Raw genomic sequence first — 7,104 nt, forward strand, 5'->3', positions numbered from 1 at the left:
AGTAATCTAAATAATCTGATAATTAATTACGAACAATTAATATCAAAATATTAAATTGAGACTCTAGCCCAACTCCCACACTAGAGCATAGAGCATCTAAGAGAATTACAAAAGACCTCATATAAATAAATGATAAAGACTATTTTGGCTGCCTCCACGAACAATGTGGTGGCTAACCTCAATAACTGAATCAACTCTAGCAAACTCATCGGCTACTAGCTCCATTTCACCAATAGTATCTGCATAGACATGCATGTAAGGAGTGAGTTATACGTAAATATAACCCAGTAAGATCCTCGACCCGCCACTCTGAATACCTCTAGAACAATTGTTAGAAAATACAAACACACAGCGAGCACAAAAATAATGTGCACCGAGATTCTTTTACCACATAATTACTCTACAAGGTCAAAACAATTATTCAATAACACTGTATATCTCACCACAATCTACAATAAGGACTTGTCATTAACGGTAGTGTAAAAAAATTAACCAAACACCCCATTGAGTCCACGATGGCATACATAATGCCCCAAAAGTATTACGGCGGCATACATAATGCCCCAAATATATCACGGCGGCATACATACTGCCCCAACTCTGTCACGACGACACACACAATGCCCTAAATATATCACAGCTGCATAAATAATGCCCCAAACATATCAGGGTGGCATATACAATGCCCAAATCTATCACGGCGGCATACATAATGCCCCAAATATATTGCGTCGGCATACACAATGCCCCAAATATCATGGCTCACAGTCGTATCAAACTCAACACCATGACTCACAGCTGTATCATGCCATCAAACAACTTATATATATATATATATATATAGTATTTTTCATTAAATAATATATTTGCGGCTAGTCTAAGACCACCGATTCTACTAAGCGCACACTTGTCCCAACACATGGACCAGGCAGAGAAAATACATTTTCAAAACGGGTTTTAGAAAATCAAGCATCAAAGCCTAAAATCTCACTTACCTCGCTAACGGGAAGTTTTTAAATTTTGTAACGCCTAGAATACCAACCAAACGGCCTCCAATGGCCTCACTCTAGTTATGAATTCTTCCCCAAACTTTTTTTTTCTGCAATTGTGATCGATGCCTCCCAGAACGTTGCTTCCTTTTGTTCTAATTTATTTATTTTAAAATTATTTATAAGACCTAAATTACTCCTTTTCCTACACCTTAGGCCTTTATACATGGGCCAATAAGAAAAATATACGGGTTTAGCCCATTTCTTTACCATTAATCATTGTCTTAGTTATTTTATTATCCAACTTAATATGTATACTAGTTAATTAGGTTCATTAACCATTTATTATAACTCGTAAATTAATACGTATGCATACAAATTTCGGTTATTACATTCTCCCCCACTTAAACACACATTAGTCCTCGAATGATTTAGAAAGTGTACATGACATCTCAAGCAACTGTAGATACTTGATCTACATGTCTATCCCCGACTCCAACGTAGCTTTCTCAATTGGATGGTAGCGCTATAACACTTTCGCTTAAGCAACTTTCTTCGAGCTCAATTATCACACTCGCCTATCAACAATAGCTGCGAGACCTCCATCATATCAAAATTTTCATCTAGTTCCCTTTCTTTGGACTGAGTTTTATATGACGCTCGTCGTAAACACATAAAACACAAGATGTACAACTGAAGTTCTGAGGGCAAGGCAAGTCTATATGCCACTAACCCAATCTCATTCAAAATCTCATAACTCCTTTTATGAAAAAAATCTTCTAAGACTTTTTTACCCACCTTTCATGAACTCCAAATCCCAATATCGTTTCTTGACACAATAATTTTTTTTTTACTCTATAATGTGCAAGACCACATAGGTATTTAGTGCAACATCATCCAAGGCTTCTAAATCAAATTTGGATCTAGTAATTGTGACTTAACGTTTCAACCAACTAGATAGAACAAGACAGCCACATTCATATAAAGCCTAAAATGATAAGATATGCATATCTAATTAGTAAAACTACTATCATGCACGAATTCGATCAAAAGCAACTGATCATGAACAACTCAGCATATAATATCGATTTTCCTGGTGTTAGGACTGAACCCCTATTTTCTTATGCCTATATTATGTTAGAGCATATCCAAGCGTCATAACCATAGTTCTATAGTGGAATACATCCACAAATTTTATATACATCAGTGTTAGAACACATCCAAACACTCCTACATAATACCCTCGCGTATGGTAGTGATGGAACACATCCAAACACCCTTATGTAAAAATTTCATGCAATGTTAATCTTGTCACCGTGACGATACGAGCATCTCGTGATATTGCATAATATCTCTAATATATCACTTTATAAGATAAAATGATGTAAAAGTAATTTAGACTGAATTTAGGCGTGCTCGACGAGCCTACCACAATCATCGTAACTAGGACAATAACTTTCTCAACTAATATGATATACTAACCTATGGAGTCCACAACGGTATATTTTCACTTTCTTTCAGAGTTAACCATCTTTACGGTAATTTGAGTCTCTAACATTCGTATTTAATATAAGAACAATTCAAATAACAAAGAAAAATATTTTTGATATCTCGTATCACCCATTGTCATTGTTAGCTCTCATTCTTTTATTCCAAACTATATTTGTGGATCTTGGAGTTACTAAATTTTATAAACATTGCATCTCTTGGAGTACTAATCTCCTCAAGTCAACCCCTACAATCGTATATACATTCAACTCTTTAGCCAAAGTGTTCTATAGTTATTCACTTTCAATTTCGCCTCTAATAGCTGATGCCTAACCCCTCCAATAAAGTCAGGAGTCTCACATCGATAAACTTTGACTGCTCAAATCAAGACATATGATTTCACATGTGTTCTAGCCTTAGAAAGCATAATACCATCGATCTATCACCATTTTACTAGACATCATAAGGCCCAAAATATCATAATATAAGAATTAAAATTTTACAACTATAGCCCCTGTATTAATCAATATTTTTTCAATGCCTATAGGACCCTCCTCAATTACTGCACATGGTCTTCTCCACTACGAAAATATTCACATGTATAATTAATGAATACAATAAAAAGATGTTAAGGGTCTATTTGAATATCTAGTTTATCTAGACCATCAAAATTATTAACCATAACAGGTTTAGGAACATGTATTCAAAATATCAAATACTATTTTCCATTCATGATGTTCCGATCATAAGTCTTATCTTAGAATATGAGGTAACACCCTATAAGTGGAGGTATAAATCATCTGAGTATGACAAAAGATCTTGCTTTTTATGACACTCTCCTTCATTTGTCTATTATCGATAATAAGCATAAATCCATTGTTCTTCTCAATGAACATAACTTAAGCACCTCAAAATGATATATTTGGTCTAGTTACCTCTTAATCCCTAAAGCCTTGCATTTATTGTATCCCTTGACTCCACAAAGCCATTCTATAATAGAGAACTTGAGTATACTAAGTTTCTAAAAATATATTAGTATTCAAGTCCATCCCCTTAATAAGTGTTCCCTCGATAAGTCTTCTGAAAATATATTTGGAAATTCATTAATCACAAAGACTAATTCAATAGTCGATTACTCTACTGTGGTACTCCAAGTTATAGTTAAATAAACACATAACCTTGATTATCATGTCTAGACCCTTTATTGACGAGGTAGCTTTGTCTAGAGGCATACCAAGTGAATCCTCTATACTAGGCTCAATTGAAATAGAAAATTTGACAATCTTTCGTGGCAAGTAAGTGTAGGGAATCACAAAGTCGACTAATCCAAGCCCAAGATGACCTCAAGTGAACCATGCTAAGTTATCACAAGTTTGTAAGTGTATCACAACTCTGAACCATATCCATATATATCTGATAGATCATTCCAATAGTAAGACTCTCCGACTTAAGTTAAAACCAAATGATAGATCCAACTACTCAAATATTTCTTTTTCAATTCTCATATAGAACTCATAACATGATGCTATTCTTCCTCAAATATATGTTTTATCGAACACAACATATGATAATAAAACTGTCACTCCCCGAACCTGGGCCTGTACGTAACACGACACTTGGTGCCTGACTACATGTGACCGAGCGAACCAACTGGCTGGCTGAATCAACATGTGATATCATAACATACTGAATGCGAAAGATAAACTAACACATACTGATATATGGAAAATATAAATGATATAAATCAAATGCGGAAATACTAATATAGGCCTGAAACATATATGTAGCAACATTGCTTAACCTTAAATGCATGTGACTCTGTCTAATTATTACTCTAGTCTATGAAGCCTCTAATGAAGTACTAAAAACATTGACTGTATGAAAATACTGAAGACTATAAGGTAATGATAATGCTCCAAAAGAACTGGGGATCACCAAATAGCTGGTATAAGAATCCTAGCGCTCTGCATCGTCAACCTGTAAATCATTTGCATCGTGAGATGCAGACCCCGGGAAAAAGGGACATCAGTACATTTGAATTGCACTGGTATGTAAAGCAACTGAAAGAAAGAATTATAAATGCTGAAACTAAAACTAAACTGATAACTAGGAATTGGTAATCAATAACTGAAATGATAACTATTGAAACAAAAACTGAAATGATAACTGATAACTGAACAAAACATAGGAAGTAAGGATATGGATACTCCCTCTTCTGAATAATGAACAACCTATTTATATGAATATTAAACTGCAGCCTCAGGACTAATATATATATATATATATGTGCACAACTGCGACCTCGGGCCCTAGTATACGTATACATAACTGCGGCCTTAGGTGTAAAGATGCATAAAACATAAAATGCGGCCTCAAGCCCAAATACATGTGTTCAACATTCAGGGATTTAAAATCAGTAACTAAGAATCATAATGCACTACATGATAGTGAAATACTGAATCACACTGAGTTACATGATACTGGAATACTGGATTACACTGAGTTACATAACACTTGAATATTGATTAGGACTAGACTGAAATATGTATTCTTGAACTGATGTCTGATTATGAATACTAAAACTTCAACTGTTTATGGCATACTGAGTAATCTATACTAAGACTCGGGGGGCATCAAACCCAAGTCTATATTGAATACGCACCGAGCTCACAACGTTCAGAATGAAGTCATGAACGGGTTATGAAGCTAGAGAATAAAAGTTCTACAACTATTCAAGGAACTAGACTAAACTATATTTTTGAGGCAATTAATAATGTGGTAAAAGAAACATAGTGTAAGGAGAATCATTAACATTCCCTAATATAGAGAGTTAGCCTCACATACCTTAACTTCTTGTTCTTGAGCGTAATACAACATTTTCCAACCTTTTCAACTTTAATCTATATCAATACAAGTCAAAAAGATTCCATATTAGCAATAATACTCATATTTTGGTTACTTAGGCATTTTCTCAAACACTTGGTGGCATAAAGATTCATAGTCCTTGTCTCTACACCCAATAACCCATTCTCTTGCTCCTAGATAGTTCTAAGTCTCAAATGGTTATAATCAACATCACTCTTTGTCACTCATAAGGTAAACAACACCCTTAACCAATAATCAACAATCAACACCCCAAACCTATAATCGTTCATGATTTTCTATCAAACTCATCAACTCATATCTCATGAACTAGAGTCTATAATCATTAATCCAATGCTAGAATCAATTATAGGGTGAAGATATTACCTTTTTGAAGTTCAATCCCCTTGAATTCGAGTTCTAGGGTTCCTTCTCTCAACAATGATGTCCCAATCGAATATCTAATAATATGAAGGGTTTACCCATGTTAATAAGATGTTGGAAAATTGAAATTAACTTAGAATCACCATTAGAACTTACCTTGGATGGTGGAGGGACCCTTAAGGAGTTAGGTTTTTGAGAGCTCCCCTTTCTAGAGCTAGTTTTTGTGTTTTGGGGGTATAGGGGATGGAGTAGGTCTTTAAAATGACTCCCCAAGTACGGCCCCGTGCACCTGAAGGCCTGACCGCACACCTGATGCAAATGGCAGTAACACTACCACAAGTGTGCGGCTGGAGGCGCGCACTGTTCTGTAAAATACACATAACTCTTTGCATAGAGATCCGTTTGGGCCACAATATATCGTTGGAAAGCTATTTCCAAGGTCTACAACTTTCGCATTTTGAGTTTTCCTAAATACCTTACACATTTTCACTAAATCCTGATGCAAGATTAACCTTTTGTAAACTTAGTAGATTTTATCGAATCTTGTACACCTCACTCTTCGTCTTGATTCTAAAGTAACTATTTTCACCCATACTCGTCCTGCTAGGACTTCATATGTCTAAAATATCAGATTAATACCCATTAACATATCCACACCTATTCCAAATGTACAGGGTGTTACATTATCTCCCCCTTGGGATCATTCGTCCTCGAATGATTGTCCTGATTGTAACTTCTGCTAACTCCGGACCTTAAACCGGTCTGGTGGGAACATGAACTTTCATTAACACTTACATACTAAACTAAATGAATACATGATTATTGAACTGTTGAGATACTAAACTGCTGCATTGACTGAATATTGTTCTACCATAGATACATGAATACTAAACTATTGAACGAGATATATGATTATTGAACTGGCATGAATATTTGAGTATTGAACTAACATCAATATCAAAACACTAAACTGGCATGAATATCTAAGTATTGGACTGATATGAGTAGCTGAGTATTGAACTGACATGAGTATCTGAGTACTGAATTAACAAGAGTATCTGAGTACTGGAAACTTGAATGTTATAACATGACGTGAAATACTGACTGTACCACCGCTAATTCTGGTGGTAACTCCAACTCATAAGCTAATTGATCGATCATTCGCAAGATTCTATATGGACCAATATAGCAGTGACTAAGCTTCTCCTTCTTCCCAAATCTCATAACGCCTTCCATAGGCGAAACTTTAAGAAACACCCAATCATCAACTTGAAACTCTAGGTCTCTATGCCGCGCGTCTGAATAGAACTTTTGGCGGCTCTGAGCCGTCTTTAAATGCTCTTGAATCAACTTAACTTTCTCCATAGCTTGATAGACCACA

This window comes from Nicotiana sylvestris, chromosome 10 (assembly GCF_000393655.2).
Source record: "Nicotiana sylvestris chromosome 10, ASM39365v2, whole genome shotgun sequence".
NCBI lineage: Eukaryota > Viridiplantae > Streptophyta > Magnoliopsida > Solanales > Solanaceae > Nicotiana > Nicotiana sylvestris.